This window comes from Saccopteryx leptura, chromosome 2, assembly GCF_036850995.1.
Source record: "Saccopteryx leptura isolate mSacLep1 chromosome 2, mSacLep1_pri_phased_curated, whole genome shotgun sequence".
Classification (NCBI taxonomy): Eukaryota; Metazoa; Chordata; class Mammalia; order Chiroptera; family Emballonuridae; genus Saccopteryx; species Saccopteryx leptura.
Window position 1 is genome coordinate 326,497,007 of NC_089504.1, and position 16,526 is coordinate 326,513,532.

At 45.5% G+C, this 16,526-nt stretch overlaps 1 pseudogene; it reads left to right on the forward strand.

Annotated features, from left to right (window-relative positions):
- Window positions 1-16,526, forward strand: part of LOC136391537 (C-C motif chemokine 4-like) — a 151,560-nt pseudogene that overhangs the window by 15,465 nt on the left and 119,569 nt on the right.

Here is a 16,526-nt window from a genome sequence, read left to right on the forward strand (position 1 = left end):
GCAGAGGACGCAGGTTCTAAACCCTGAGGTCACTGGCTTGAGTACGGGGTTCCTGGCTTGAGTTTAGAATTATAGACATGACCCCATGGTTGCTGGCTTGAACCCAAAGTTCACTGGCTTGAAGCCCAAGGTCACTGGCTTGAGTAAGGGGTCACTCACTCTGCTATAGTTTTCCAGTTTAGATACATATGAGAATACAGTCAAAGAACAACTAAGGTGCTGCAACAAAAAATTGATGCTTCTCATTGCTCTCCCTTCCTGTCTGTCTGTTCCTATCTGTCCCCTCTCTGTCTCTATCACAAGAAAAAAATTTTAAGTGATTTTAGAGAGATAAAGAGGGAGAGAGAAAAAGAGAGTGAAACATCATGTTCTGCTGCTGTATGCATTCATTGGTCGACCCCTCTATATGCCCTAACCAGGTAGGTACTGAACCCACATCTGCCACGTGGCATATTGGGATGACGACCTAACCAACTGAGCTATCTGGCCAGGACTCCCCTCTTTTCTTTTTGAGTATCATTTTAAATTAAAGGGCTCTTCTTTAAATTACTTTACACCTTATTAACATTATTCTTTTGAGTGTTCAAATTTCATTATTTATATACTTTTTTAATGCCCAGAGCAATTCCTAATATGTTTATCACTCATAATTAGGAATTGAGAAATGGACTCCCTAAGTTGGGAACTTAATTCAGAGTCTTCTTAAAAGTCTTCCCCCTTCCTGTGTACTCTCTACCCTAAGTGAGACTTTTGGGTTGTGAGGATATACTTCTGAATTAAAGTATAGATCTGTGTCACCCAATTCTAATCCCTACCCCCTTCATGCTAGGCATTCCATACCCACTGCCATTCTTCCCCTGCTGTTGGGCACTTCTGGCCTCCTCTCTCTTTATGTACAATATTCAAGGGTAGCGTATGGACAGCTGATCCCAACCTGTTCAGGCGATGTGGCCCAGCAACTCTTTTCTCCACAGCCCTGGGGTAGCCTTGAGCTACCTCTTCTACCTACTCAAGTAACTCCTGTGCCACTAACTGAATTCTCTGTGTTTCCATTTGTAGGATCTTACCCAGCCGTTTGTCCTGCTGCCTCTGCTAATTTAAAAATGATATTGAGGCTGTCAGCGAGACAATTAAACTGCATTGTGAAACTGCATGTGTGGTAAACACGCCTTGTGGTGAGTCTGAATTGCCTGATGATAAATTTTTAATTTTATTATGTTGTTTTTTGTTTTTTTTTCTAAAGCTGGAAACGGGGAGAGACAGTCAGACAGACTCCCGCATGCGCCCTACCGGGATCCACCCGGCACGCGCACCAGTGGCGACGCTCTGCCCACCAGGGGGCGATGCTCTGCCCCTCCGGGGCGTCGCTCTGCCGCGACCAGAGCCACTCTAGCGACCAGAGCCACTCTAGCGCCTGGGGCAGAGGCCAAGGAGCCATCCCCAGCGCCCGGGCCATCTTTGCTCCAATGGAGCCTTGGCTGCGGGAGGGGAAGAGAGAGACAGAGAGGAAGGAGGGGTTGGGGTGGAGAAGCAAATGAGCGCTTCTCCTATGTGCCCTGGCCGGGAATCGAACCTGGGTCCCCCGCACGCCAGGCCGACACTCTACCGCTGAGCCAACCGGCCAGGGCCTAATTTTATTATGTTTTAATTTTTAATGGACGATAAATTTTAAACAAATAATATAACTACATTTTTCATTCGTTTAGAGTTCAACACTTTACACTTCTAAGAACTACTCCCTTGCTAAAAGTCAGGTTAAGGCACATGAGAAAGGAATGGAAGGGGAAGGGAAGTAACATTAATGGTCACATACTGTGCGTTGTGCTCTCTGCTTGGTGCTTTACTTCCAAATGAGAACCTGTTCATTAGTGATTTACAGTTTGTAAACAGGTCTGTATGCATTAGGCTTTCATTCCCCTTTGCCTTATCGGACAGGTATAGATACATTTTTATTTTCATTGTTTTGGCCCTTTTTTTTTTTTTTTTTTTTTTTTTAGTGAGAGAGAGGAACAGATAGGGGCAGAGAAACAGGAAAGGACAAAAATGAGAAAAATCAATTCTTCATTGCGGCACCTTAGTTGTTCACTGATTGCTTTCTTATATGTACCTTGACTGGGGGTACCAGTCAAGCCAGTGACGCCTTATCAAGCCAGCAACCTTGGGCTTCAAGGTAGTGACCTTTTGGTCTCAAGCCAGCAACGATGCGATCACGTCTATGATCCCATGCTCAAACCAGTGACCTAGCGCTTAACCTAGTGAGACAGTGCTCAAGCTTAAGCTACATGAGCTGTTGGCGACTTCAGAGTTTCAAACTTGTGTCCTGTGCATCCCAGGCCGACACTCTATCCACTGCACCACTGCCTGGTCATGGTGGTTTCGCAACTATATAAAGAGTACAAATGATACTGTTTCATGAATGTTTTATTTGGAACCTAGAGTTTCTGGTTCAATCAGCAGAACTGCTCCCCAGCCCTTCTAATGGACAGAGGCTCTTGTGTTCTTAGGCTGTCCCACTCACAGCCTGCTCTAAAGCTCAAGGTTTTATATCTACCAAACACTCAGTTGCTTTTAAGATTTTTCTACACATTAGGTTTATTTGCACCCATTTGATCAGTTCCAAAATGTGTCCTCCTGCCCCGATAGCTTGAATATGGGTCTCTGTCAGTGATCTGGGCCACATCACAAATAATAACACTTTGCTCCTTATATATAGACAGTGTCACTTATTTTTCAAAACAATTTTTTGACCAAATATATAAGTTTCTTTTACCCAAAGGTGGGCAGAACAGGCATTTCTATCTCCTTTTACAGGTGAGTAAAAACAAAATCTGAAAGTATTAATTGCTGTCAGGTCTCCTGCTTCCAGTTTGGGGTTCTCTGAAGCCCGTGTTACTCCTTTCGTAGGACTCTGACCTTCTCTGACCATCACACCACCACCAGCAATACTTTTAATTCTTTCATGAAAGAAACCGAGCTGCACAAACACACACTTGACCTTCATGTGGTCAGAAGCTTTGGATGGTTCCCCAAGTATAACTGAAAATATAAGACATGACATGAAATGAAAGTGAAGTAGGCATCTGACAAAAGTTGCTTTTTCCTTCTGCATTTTAGGACCCCAAGTATTATTATTCCATAGATTTATCGAACATTCCACATTGGCACACAACCTGGCAAATCTCTTAACCAATATCCTAGATGCCTGCCTAAATTTTTCTTCCTTTATTTTTCAAGTTAGAGGAGGGAGATACAAAGAGATTCCCTCAGGCCTTGACTGGAATCCACCCAGCAACCCCTGTCTGGGGCTGATGCTCTGCCCTTCTGGGCCATGCTCATAACCAAGCTATTTTTATCACCTAAGGGAAGGCTCCTACAGAGCCATCCTCAGTTTCTAGGGCTGATGTGTTGGAACCAATCTATCCATGGCTGTGGGAGGGGGAGAGAGGGAGAGAGGTAAGGAAGGGGGAGGGATAGAGAATCATATGGTTGCTTCTCCTGTGTGCCCTGACCAGGAATTGAACCAAGAACATCCATATGCCAGGTAGATGCTCTACCATGAACCCTACCAGCCAGGGCCAATGCCTGCCTAAATTTAACCAAAGAGCTAAGGTGGACATAGTGGTTTTTGTGTATAGAGCCTTCTGTTGTGGGGGCTAGAATATGTGGCAGCAGGGACCAAGCTGAGGAGTGGGTGGTAGGTTGGGAAAGGCAGGTCCAGATGAGGACATGTTGGCGCTGGGTGTTCATCATGGTCACCTGTGACGGTAGCAAGAACACGAGCACACTGACACGATGGAGAGAGGAAGCCTCATGCTCCCTCCGCATCTGAGCAGGACAGGATGGGGCACATGAATGTGAGGAGTCACGTGGATCTGCAGAGTCTACCTGAGAGGTGTCTTCTAGCCTTGACTTTTCCTCAGTACTGGGCAGGTGTCCCCTGGTGACCAGATCAATAATTCTAAATATACTTACTATAATCATGCTATGAAATGTGAGTAAATGACCACTTTTGAAAAAGACACCTTTTCTGCTTTTGTTGTGTTGCAAAGCATAGGTTTAGGTAGGGTTTGTTTCTCTCCTCTGTAAAAGGCACTGAGATATCTGCCGTTCCTAATTGATCTAAGTCAGATGCAGACTGTGGACTGACAAAAGCTGTCCCATGAGTGTTTCGTTATCAGAAGGGGTCTCTTCTTTTTTACAGATGAAGAACTGCCCACAGCAAAGGCAGCATTAATAGAAGCAGTAAGAAGCCATAGAGAAAGCACCAGCACTTAGCTAACTATTGAACCGGAGAAGACGTCCCCAGAAAAACGTGGCAACAAGCTGTCAACCATTATGAGTGAGTAGCTTGACGTTAATGACACAAGTGATATTCTTAGAGCTCTAAATTACTTGCTACCTCATTTTTTGAGGGAAATCTAAAAGATAGAGCATCAACATTAGCAAGCTCCCTTTTTTTCAAATGTACAAGTTGGCAATATGCCCAAGTCGTGTTAAAAACAACAGAGGGAACCGTTCTTTTATACCTGAATTTTACAATCCAAGCTACAAAAATAATTGAGGAAACTCTGATTTCTGGAACAGGACTCCTGATGAAGCTTTTCAAGGAGGAGCAGAAAGTCGAGGTTCCCAAAGCAGAGTGGGAAACGGGCCAATTGAAAAATGAGAGGACAGATGCCCAGGATGAAGAGGAAGAGCAGGAGTCAAGTGAGGTGAGGACAGCTCCCAAAACACGGCACCTGGACGTTTAGTCAGAGTGGGACAGGCCATGAAAGCACTGGCAGAGGTGCCAATTATGGTACATAACAGAAGCTCTCCAGTAAGTGAAATGAGGTAACTTTGAGGCGGGTCAAGTACTGAGGTGGTCAAAGCAGGGAAAATGGAGAATTCAGAGTTCCATGTCTGTTTTTAGGGGGGGAAGTTTTTGGAGCAGGCGGCTGCTGTGGCTTAAAGAGCTCTTTGGGCCCTGGCCGGTTGGCTCAGCGGTAGAGCGTCGGCCTAGCATGCGGAGGACCCGGGTTCGATTCCGGCCAGGGCACACAGGAGAAGCGCCCATTTGCTTCTCCACCCCTCCGCTGCACTTTCCTCTCTGTCTCTCTCTTCCCCTCCCGCAGCCAAGGCTCCATGGGAGCAAAGATGGCCCGGGCGCTGGGGATGGCTCTGTGGCCTCTGCCCCAGGTGCTAGAGTGGCTCTGGTCGCAATATGGCGACGCCCAGGATGGGCAGAGCATCGTCCCCTGGTGGGCAGAGCGTCGCCCCATGGTGGGCGTGCCGGGTGGATCCCGGTCGGGCGCATGCGGGAGTCTGTCTGACTGTCTCTCCCCGTTTCCAGCTTCAGAAAAATGAAAAAAAAAAAAAAAAATTAAAAAAAAAAAAAAAAAAAAAAAGAGCTCTTTGGAGCAGTCAGTGCCATACCAAAAATATATGGCAAAGAGAGCCTACAGGATGAGTCATCTGGTGAGGATGAGCCTTTAGAATTCTTGTCTAATGTGAGGAAGTAATCAAGGTGAACTCTCAGAAGTTATGATTGGAGCATCAAAACCAGCTGCTGAGGACACAGGTGAAGAAAGGGAGTCATAACACCACCTCCTTGAGTTACCCGAAAACAGTGTTGAAAATGTATGCTCAGCAGTGCTGAAAAAATACATATTTTCCTCTTTTGAAATGTGTAAGTTTATAGCCGACGCTAGCCACGAGGTTAGTTAGACATTAAAACATAACTAGTTAAGCCTTGGCTGGGTAGCTCAGTTGGTTACTGCAGTGTTTTTCAACTGGTGGGCTGTGGGCTGGCAGTTTTCTGGCGGACCCACACCACTCTACAGACCTCTGGTTTGCTCAGGACACTCTACGGTTGCAGGCTTGATTCCTGGTCAGCGCATATTGAAAGAACCAACCTATGACTCATGAATGAATGGAAAAGCAAATTGATCTTTCTCTCTCGCTCCCTCTGTGGGGAAAACAGCTGTGTTAGGCTTACTCGCTGGTTACTGGCTGCAAGCACTTTGCCTGATTAGCACATGAGCATGTGGCAGCGCCACGTGTGTGTGGTCTGTGTAAGGCCACGGGTGGTGTCCCTCTGGGGCGAGTCTCCCAGATCGCTCTCCCGCCAGTGAGTTGTGGTTTTCCTGCTCCGTTGCCCTTCACTGAGAAAAGCAGGTTCTCCTTTATTAGCTCTTTTCCTTTCTTTTTTTTTTGTATTTTTCTGAAGCTGGAAACCAGGGAGAGACAGTCAGACAGACTCCCGCATGCGCCCGACCGGGATCCACCCGGCACGCCCACCAGGGGCGACGCTCTGCCCACCAGGGGGCGATGCTCTGCCCCTCCGGGGTGTCGCTCTGCCTCGACCAGAGCCACTCTAGCGCCTGGGGCAGAGGCCAAGGAGCCATCCCCAGCGCCCGGACCATCTTTGCTCCAATGGAGCCTTGGCTGCGGGAGGGGAAGAGAGAGACAGAGAGGAAGGAGGGGGTGGGGTGGAGAAGCAAATGGGCGCTTCTCCTATGTGCCCTGGCCAGGAATCGAACCCGGGTCCCCCGCACACCAGGCTGACGCTCTACCGCTGAGCCAACCTGCCAGGGCTCTTTTCCTTTCTTATTTGCTCGCCTGTCTTTGCTCGCCTCCAATAAACGGGTATGGCCCGACGCTTTTCAGCTCTGCAGTTCCTCTGTGTTCATTAAGAACCTACCTGGCCTCAACCACCAGCTCTACACTCTCTCTAAAATCAATACTGTAGCATCCACCGGGGTACAAAACAGATGTCGGAGACTTTCAGGAATTTAGATGGAAAATTGGCCAAGCTTTTAACCTGCGCAGGGGTGGACTCTCGGGTGTCTCAGGGACACTATACTCTTAAAAAGTCGCAGATGAGAGCCGCGCCCAAATGCTCACAAACTAGGTCTTATATAGGCTGAGCAAGCAAGCAGTTTCCAAAAGCAGACTTGGCTATTAGCTATTGGCGGGGGGAGAAGTCACATGGCATAGTAACATAGGGCAGGTAGTGGAAAAGTTTTAAAACTGTTAAAACTGTTATAAATCTAGATAAACAGGATTTGGGGGCTGGGTCAGCTCTAAGTTCCTTGTTCCTTATGCAACCTCTCATGCAACCTTCAGGGTAAGGCGGGTCCCTACATTCCCCCTTTTTTCTTAGACATGAGTTAAACCTTTGACTCATTTTCTTCCCCTGCTAGGAGCGTGTAAGGCTGAGAAAGAACCATGAGCTTAACAACTTCTGTTCTTTCTTTGATGAAACCTAAAACCTTGTTTAGAATTATTGGTCCAATAAAATATTAGAGTCCTTATTCCTTGGAGAAGGTGACCTTGAGAGGCTGATCGGGGTCCCGTCGCACTCGCCATGTCCTATTATTCTCTCCTGGTTCCTGGGCCTGCTTCACATGGGATAGGTGGATCCAGTAGGGCTTCTCAGCAATTCTAACAGCAGAAGGTGTGCTGAGCAATACCTGGAATGGCCCTTGCCACCTTGGCTCGAGGTTTCCCCTGCAATGATTAAGGATCCATACCCATTGTCCAGGCTCTGGTGGAGGTTCTCAGGTGCTGCTTTCTTGAGCTGCTCCTCTTTCCCTCCTTAGTTCTCGCACTTCCTCTCAGATCTGCTGTAATGCCTGTAGGGACTTAAGGAAATTATGATTAGATACCTCTATTTCCTCTGTAGTGAGCTGGGGAACTAATGGAGTAGGTTGTCCAAACATGAGCTCATAGGGAGTCCACTTGTTGACATATGGGGTACTTCTGACCCGGAACAAGGCAAAGGGGAGTAACTCTACCCAGTTCTCACCGGTCTCCTCCTTTAACTTGATTAAGGTTTCTTTTAGGGTCCTATTCATTCTTTCTACTTGCCCAGAATTCTGTCACAGAAAAAAACAAATTACAAAGTACTCCTCATTTAGATTAATCATAACTTTAGCTATAAAAATTATTCTCTTAATATGTTTCATAAAGCATTATGACAGTGAGTTTTTAATTAGTTCAAAACACTTTATTAAATTATGACTTTTAGAAACACTTTTGGTAATAAGAACTTTTTATAATAAAAAAATTAAAGTGTTCAGCAACAAAGACTTTGGTAAATTACTCACAGATACTAAGATGTAAGGCAAGAATCAAAATTCTGGTGTGTGCCCTGCTTTCAGATGCTTTGACAATACTATTGCACTGCTAGTGTAAAGTACAGTAGTGCAATAAAGTCAGAGCATTCGTTAGCAGTAATAGGTAGGAAGGGGAACACAAAAGTATCTTCTATCAGTTGAAGCTTCAGTGAGAAAAGAATGTAAAGAATTGCCATTTTGGACAGAAGACATCCAAAACCTAAGATCATTTATATCAATGTTTCAAAAAATAGAATTGAACTTAAATATCAAAGTATCTTTTTTCTTTGATGACTAATCTATGATTAATATTGAAATAGAAACACGCATAGAGGTAGAGAGGCATTTTGTAAATATGCCCTAAATTGAGCAGTTATTAACATGGGTACAGTATTGTTAAGACCTTAGGCCTAGAATTAACAAAACTGGTTATAATTACTAAAGAAAGTTGCAAAAAATATTTCTGTTCTGCTGAGATATGTTGGTTAGCTCCTCCATAGCAACTGATTGATTACCATATTTCCCCATGTATAAGATGCACCTTAATTTGGGGCCTGAAATTTGAAAAAAATGTATTATATAAAGATATTGAACTCGTTTTATTTATCATAAAATTCATACAACTTCTCATCACTGTCAAAACTCCCATCCATTAGTTTGTCCTTATTTGTGTCTGATGACGAATCACTGTCTTCATATATTGCATCGTCCTTAGTTCCCACTATGGCATTTGAAATGCCACATTTCCACAACCACAGTATAAGACGCTCTCAGTTTTGAGACCCCAAATTTTCCCCCCAAAAGTTGTGTCTTATACATGGGGAAATATGGTAAATGCCATTTAAAACGTCTTTTCATTAAAAAAAATTAAATGTAAAATAATGTTTCCAAATCTCTATACACCCAATCTATCTCTAAAATTTAAACTACAATATGAAAAGCCCTTACCACCTTAGGGTTTTTTTGTTTGTTTGTTTTACAGAGACAGAGAGAGAGTCAGAGAGAGGGATAGATAGAGACAGACAGACAGGAACGGAGAGAGATGAGAAGCATCAATCATTAGTTTTTCATTGCAACACCTTAGTTGCTTTCTCATATATGCCTCGACCGTGGGCCTTCAGCAGACCAAGTAACCCTTGCTCATGCCAGTGACCTTGGGTTCAAGCTGGTGAGCTTTGCTCAAACCAGATGAGCCCGCACTCAAGCTGGAGATCTCGAGGTCTTGAACCTGGGTTCTCCACATCCCAGTCCAACGCTCTATCCACTGTGCCACCGCCTGGTCAGGCACCTTAGGGTTTTTTATCTAGAGTAAAATCATGACCATTAGCCCTTCCTAACTAAATATTGTGAAAGAGGATTTTAAATTTTCAGTTAACCCCTAAAACATCTTAAACATAACAGGAAATCATCTCTTTCTTTCAAACTAAAATCAAAGAGAAATAATAAGATAATGGGGGGGGGGGTGTTGTCCAAGATTTAAAGATTTAAGTATCAGGGTCCCTGAGTTCAAGCTAATTAACATCCTAACCTTCTAACTGGTAAGAAACCAGTTCAAAAGTCAGAGGTAAGCCCAGAAATAGAAATGGTATCATAAGTATCACATTGCTTTACCTTTTATGAACAATCACTATGGTACTGTACCATACGAGGACACTGGATAAATACTCCTCATTAAGTGAAGAAAATAAAGTTAGAGAACAAAGATTACCCTACAATAAGCTTATTCCTCAATTAATAATGTTGATTAATGCAAAAATACTTTCCATTATTTTCACTAACTGTCCCTTAAATGGTCCAGGTCAGCTACTTAGTTGGATTAAGCCTCTGAAGAAATGAACTCAAATTCAGGACAGCTGGAACATGAGTGTCTTGACCTTAAATGCTAGGCCACTTAATTCAGATATTAGAATATTTCAACTAATAATCAGGATTGTACCAAAAATTTACCTTTAGAATCTTAGAAACTAAACTTGTTCACAGATGCAAGGAATTTAAGAAGAAAGACCTGCTTTTCTTCTCTTCCTCTCTTAAAGATTGTTTAAAAAACTACCCCATCATTCAAACGTCTAAAAGTTTTATTCTGGGTATCTCATAGTTTTCTAAAACCTACTTTTCAAGATATACACTTATTTCCACTGGCATCAATTTTCCTCTTAAATATGTTCACTCTAATAAAAGTCCTGTGAGACTCTACAAATAGTTTGCAGAGTCCAGAAAATGTTTAATAGATACCTCAAAATTAAACAGCCAACTTGAGGCAAGAAAACCTGTTAAAAGCAAAGTTAGTATCTATGCATCTGTTGGTCAAATAAGTTTGCAAATATGATGTATATGTTTGCTCGCTTATAGTTTGCATTGGGTGTGGGGGACAGGCTGTAAGCAGGCAGGGTCTTTATAGCCTAAGGCTTAGTTTTAAAACTAAGCTTTTGGCCCTGGCCGGTTGGCTCAGCGGTAGAACGTCGGCCTGGCGTGCGGGGGACCCGGGTTCGATTCCCGGCCAGGGCACATAGGAGAAGCGCCCATTTGCTTCTCCACCGCCCCTCCTTCCTTCCTGTCTCTCTCTTCCCCTCCGGCAGCCAAGGCTCCATTGGAGCAAAGATGGCCCGGGCGCTGGGGATGGCTCCTTGGCCTCTGCCCCAGGTGCTAGAGTAGCTCTGGTCGAGGCTGAGCGATGCCCCGGAGGGGCAGAGTGTCGCCCCCTGGTGGGCGTGCCGGGTGGATCCCGGTCAGGCGCATGTGGGAGTCTGTCTGACTGTCTCTCCCCGTTTCCAGCTTCAGAAAAATAGAGAAAAAACAAACAAACAAGCAAGCAAACAAAAAAAAAACTAAGCTTTTCCCCACACCCTTGACTGTTGCGTGATAGGGGGTGGTGCACTCTCATGAGGAGTCCCATTATGCCTCACATAAGTGACTTTTGTATCAGAGACTTCCTTGTTTGTATATTGGGTTAAAGGTTTTGATTTCTACAGCCCATGCTGGAGGAGAGCAGAGAAAGACCACATGGAGGAGAGGAGAAGCAGCCAAGATGGCGGAGTGCTGAAGGAGTAGCCAGTTTGTGCAGAGTTTGTACAGAGAGAAGAAGATGGGGAACAGAGGTGAATAAGGCTGGTGAGGTAGAAACCTTTGATTCTAGGAAACTCGGTTAAGTCAGTGGCTTTGGGAGCCCTGAATGGAAAGGGAAGTGTTTTCCCACTGTGTGTATTTTTTGCCCGCTGGGTGCAAGCTAGGATTAAAGCTAATGGCCCACCAGTTCTTGGCTCCGTTGTTTCATTACCGTCTGTCCGAATCAAATGTGAGCCTGCATGGGCCAGGTGGCTGTGATGGTGGCCGTGGCTAATAGCCATACAGCATTCCATCAATAAAAATTTTAATTATAAAAAAAAAGCAAAATCAGTATCACTTAGCATCTTACATTTTGGCAGAAGTATGGATCTGGAGGGAGAAATTCAGAATGGGGGAGAAGGGCAAGACAATGTTAACAGATACGCCTGCTGATAGAATGAAACTACAATATTTTAACGTCATTTAAAAAAGACAATGATAAAAATAACAAAACTTTGAACTAAAAGTTCATTATTACAGGTTTAGAAAGCTACAGAAAATCCGTCTCCTCTGCCATTTCTCTCTCCCTATCTCCAATGCCACCACCACTTGAAGAAAATTGAAATTCAAATAGAATTTGTACACAAGGCACTGCAATTAATTAATACAACGGAAGAACATACATAATAAGTTATACCAAGGTCTCACATTTTCTGGGGTGAGAATAGGGGCAAAGATGACATTCATTTTCTTCCAGGGTCATTACACGTGCAGATGTTAACGTGACCCAAGGTTCAGCTTGGAGAGAGCAGCACAGGCACAAATGGTATCTAAGGAGTAAAGCCAGGGAATGGCAAGCGGAGGAGGGGCGGGTTGCGGGTGGAGAAGAAAGTTTTGGCTTCTTAATCTTATTTGACTTAAGGGAAAACTGACAGAAGCTCAACGATGGGTGAGTCCTCCAAATACCACCCTTTAAAGACCCCCCCTTCCCCCCCCCCCCAAAAAAAAACAAAAACTGGTAATGCAACGGGGGAGGGGCGCGAAGAGCTGAAGATGAAACAAGGGGACTAAGAAGAAAAAAGCGCGGGCGATCGAGCTGGTAGTCTGGGGACGGGAAGGAGGGAATAAAGAGGACAAGCGAGGCAAGGATCCACATTAGAAAACTAGGACAGATCTCCAGCTTGGTCCCCTCGTGCAGGCCAAGCAGCAGAGGGTCCTTTCCAATTATTCGCCCCCGCCCCGTGAATAAAAGGAGGCAACTGGAGAGCAGGGTGCCTCCCTTGTCCCAGTCCTGCCCGCGCTCCAGGACACGAGCTCATGGTGCCGGTGCCCGTCGCTCGCTCCCCCACCATGGACTGCCTGCCCCCTCGCGCCAAACAAAAACTGGTCCCGGGGCTTTCCTGGCCGCTAGGAAGTTGAGCACGCGTCTAGCGTCCTTTCTCAGACTTCCCCAGTCCGCCTGAAGGGATTTCTCTCCGCCCCACTCGGTTTATCCTCACCCAACCCCACCCTGCATCCCCTTTCTCGGGAATGTGAACGACCTCTCCCCTTCTTGGGGCGTTTTGGGACCATTCCAGTTAACGTCTCTTTGGTAGAAATACAAACGCATGTACCAGCTGCAGCTCCTTGAAGGAGCAGAAAGGTGAGAGCAAGGAACAAAAAATTACAATGGCCCCACACCTTCAGCATCTCCCGCCATTCCCCTTATCAGTTTCCCGGATGTAACACCCTCGCCCCGCGGCGGTTAAAAGACCAGGCGGCGGCGACTCCCTTTGGTGCAGGAGGAAACTCAAGTCTGGCCCAGCCTCCGCCGCCCAGGGTTTCCAGCGACTCCAAATTGCTTCCCACTCTGGAGGCCATCAGGGAAAAATAAACTACCCAATAGATCTCCTTCACTTTACACTTACCATCAATTCCAGCTTATCCACCTCCTCTTCCATGTTGAATAGTTGACATTCCTCAGGCCGCGGCAGCGCTTAAGCAGCAAACCAAACCAGCACTGAGAGGCCCTATTGGACAGCTGTCACTCAACGTCTTGCACTCATTGGTTCCCCTGCTTCGCCGGTACCCGCCCATTGGTGACTATCTCAGCCAATCACAAGCCAGGCCCTGCTCCAACGGTTACTGGAAGAATTTAGCGGTCGAGAGAGGAGAGAGAGGAGAGAGAGAGAGAGAGAGAGAGAGAGAGGAGAGAGAGGAGAGAGAGAGAGAGAGAGAGAGGAGAGAGAGAGAGAGAGGAGAGAGAGGAGAGAGAGAGGAGAGAGAGAGAGAGGAGAGAGAGAGAGAGAGGAGAGAGAGAGAGAGAGAGAGAGAGAGAGGAGAGAGAGAGAGAGAGAGAGAGAACAACACTAGCATTGGTTCCTCCACGGTAGGTTTTAATTTTGAATATTTCTTTATGGCTAGACTTCATCTAATTCCGGGGCTCCTAGACTAGTGAGTGCAGGGATATCTTCTTTGGTTACCCGGGCTCGCGTCTTCTGTGGACGGGCCTGTTGCTGCTTGTGTTCTTACGGTAGGGACTTTGGCTGGACTCGGAGGGCATTTGGAGTGGGACAGAGGGGATTTGGAGTGGGGCAGAGGAGGTTTGAAGCTGGATAAGGAGTGGTCCGCCTGGTTCCACGCTAACTGTATTTCTATTTAATTCACACTCATGTTTTTTGTTTTTTTGTTTTTTTTTTTTCTGAAGCTGGAAACGGGGAGAGACAGTAGACAGACTCCCGCATGCGCCCGACCGGGATCCACCCGGCACACCCACCAGGGGCAACGCTCTGCCCACCAGGGGGCGATGCTCTGCCCTCCGGAGCGTCGCTCTGTTGCGACCAGAGCCACTCTAGCACCTGGGGCAGAGGCCAAGGAGCCATCCCCAGCGCCCGGGCCATCTTTGCTCCAATGGAGCCTTGGCTGCGGGAGGGGAAGAGAGAGACAGAGTGGAAGGAGAGGGGGAGGGGTGGAGAAGCAGGTGGGCGCTTCTCCTGTGTGCCCTGGCTGGGAATCGAACCCGGGACTTCTGCACGCCAGGCCGACGCTCTACCACTGAGCCAACCAGCCAGGGCCCACACTCATGTTTTTGAGGAGAGCATCTGCATTCCTTTTGCGCAGCCCTTTACATCTTTGCTACTCAAAGTGTGGTCACGACACCTGCATCACTTGGGAGCTTGTTAACAATGCAGATTATCAGGCTCCACCCAATTTTATTGAATCAATAGGATTTTAATAAATTCCTTTCTCCCACCAGTGATTCTCCTGCAAGGAGTATTTTACTATGGTCCTTGATATAGTCTTACTATCGTCTGACATTCTGTGAGAGTGTCAATTTTAGAAGTGTGCCGTGTTTACTATTACCTAATACTGCGCTGGACTAGGGTTTAAGGAGCTGCTATTGATAATGTAATGACTACAGACATGACACACTTTTAAGTTTAATGTGAATTATTAACATTTTCTTCCTTACTGAATAATCAACAAAATAATGAATCAAGCCCTAATTGCAGTGTTTTGTAATATTTGTGGTGTCAATGGCCAATTTGAAATTTCTAATATAGAGTTAGGGAAAAAAATGAGCAGTAATACAACATCTATAGCATTATAAAGTAAACAACCTCAAGATCATAGATAATAGTGAAATTAGGAAGTGATAGTTTTGTGTACTGATTCCCTTTTAAAATAAGTTATCTAAAAAAAAAAGTTACCTAATTTACTTTAAGAGTGAGTATGTTAATAACTGACTTGCAGACTTCCTGAAAATGTAGCAGTTGCCAACTCCAGTACACCACTGGAGTGGAGATAAAGGTATAGAGTCAACCCACCAAATGTAAGCAGAATATCCAGCTTCTTTGTGAAATCTATTTTGTTAATTTAGAGATTAGTGAATATAGGGAAAAAGGAAGTGGGAGGCAGGAGGCCAGTCTCTAAGTCAGTTTGATCTCTAACTAAAGACATCTAAGGTAGAGAGGGAACAGAAGCGGGAAGGACTGCAAAGGGGCAGCTGGAAGATAAGGAAGGGGAGGTTACCATGGAAGTTTTGGATTCTAGGGATCTCACAGTGAACTCTAGGTTTCCAGTGACATTTCTTCATAGAAGGTCATGGGCCTGGATTTGATGAGGCTTATTTGACTTTTTCAGGCAATTACAAGATTGCTGCTTCTTCTGATGCTTTCCCAAGTATCTGCATTCAGAATATTTTTTCCTTCATATTTTATTTATTGATTTTAGAGAGGAGAAAGGGAGGGAGAAGGAGATGGGGGAAGAGAGAGCGAAGTGGCAGGGGAGGGGAGAGAAGTGCATTCAGAATATTTTTGTGTTATTTTTAAAATCAATTAATCTGTTAGACATCCCTTGAGTTTAATGATATTTCCTGCTTGGCCTACCCTCATTATTTTAGCAGAAATAAAAACTGATATAATAAAATTGAAATTGTTGGTGGTGAAATGCCACCTGGTGTTAAGACCGGTGGAGTCAGACTGGACCTCGGTTCAACCAACCTTGGTACTTGAGTTTGGCTAAGGAAGAATTCAGAGCCAAGACTCAAACTAAGGTAAAGTTTATTTAGAAAGTCACAGAAGCTCTGGCTGGTTGGCTCAGTGATAGAGTGTCAGCCAGGTATGTAGATGTCCTGGGTTTGATTCCTGATCAAGGCACACAAGAGAAATGACCATCTGCTTATCCACCCCTACCCTTTCTTTTTTTTTCCCTCTCTCTTCCTCTCCCCTAGCCATGGCTCAATTTGTTCGAGTGCATCTCCTGCCACTGAGGATGGCTCTGTGGAGCCTTTGCCTTGGGTGCTAAAAATAGCTTGGTTGTGAGCATGGCCCCAGATGGGCAGAGGATCAGCCCCAGATGGTGATTGCCAGGTGGATCCCGGTCAGGGCACATGCGGGAGTCTGTTCCTCTAACTCCCCTCCTCTCACTTGGAAAGGAAGAAGAAGAAAAAGAAGAAGAAGGAGGAGGAGGAGGAGGAGAAGAAAGAGAGGGAGAAGGGGGAGAGGGAGAGGGAGAAGGAGAAGACAGAGAAAGAAGAAGAAAAAGAGGAAGAAGAAAAAGAAGAAAAAGTCACAGAAGTAGAATAAGTGAGCTGTAGAATGGGCTCAGGAAGCAAGTTACAGAGGCAAAACTAGGGCATTTGGAGCTTAGGAGAAAGACAAATGCAAGAAAAACGTGCCTGGGTACAGGGGGTGGGGAACGATGGGGGTGTACTCCAGGAGAAACCCGTCTAAGTGCTTTAAAGGATGGGGATTTTTAGGAGAGGTCTCAGGGAAGGGTCTCAATAGAATATTACTCAGCTTTCCTGGTGTGTTCTTTCAGGATTGTGGTCTTCACTGGTTGGTTTGCACTGGGGTTACTAGTCATCGTAGCAGCTGGTCCTGATGTCAGCCATGGTGTGCCTTG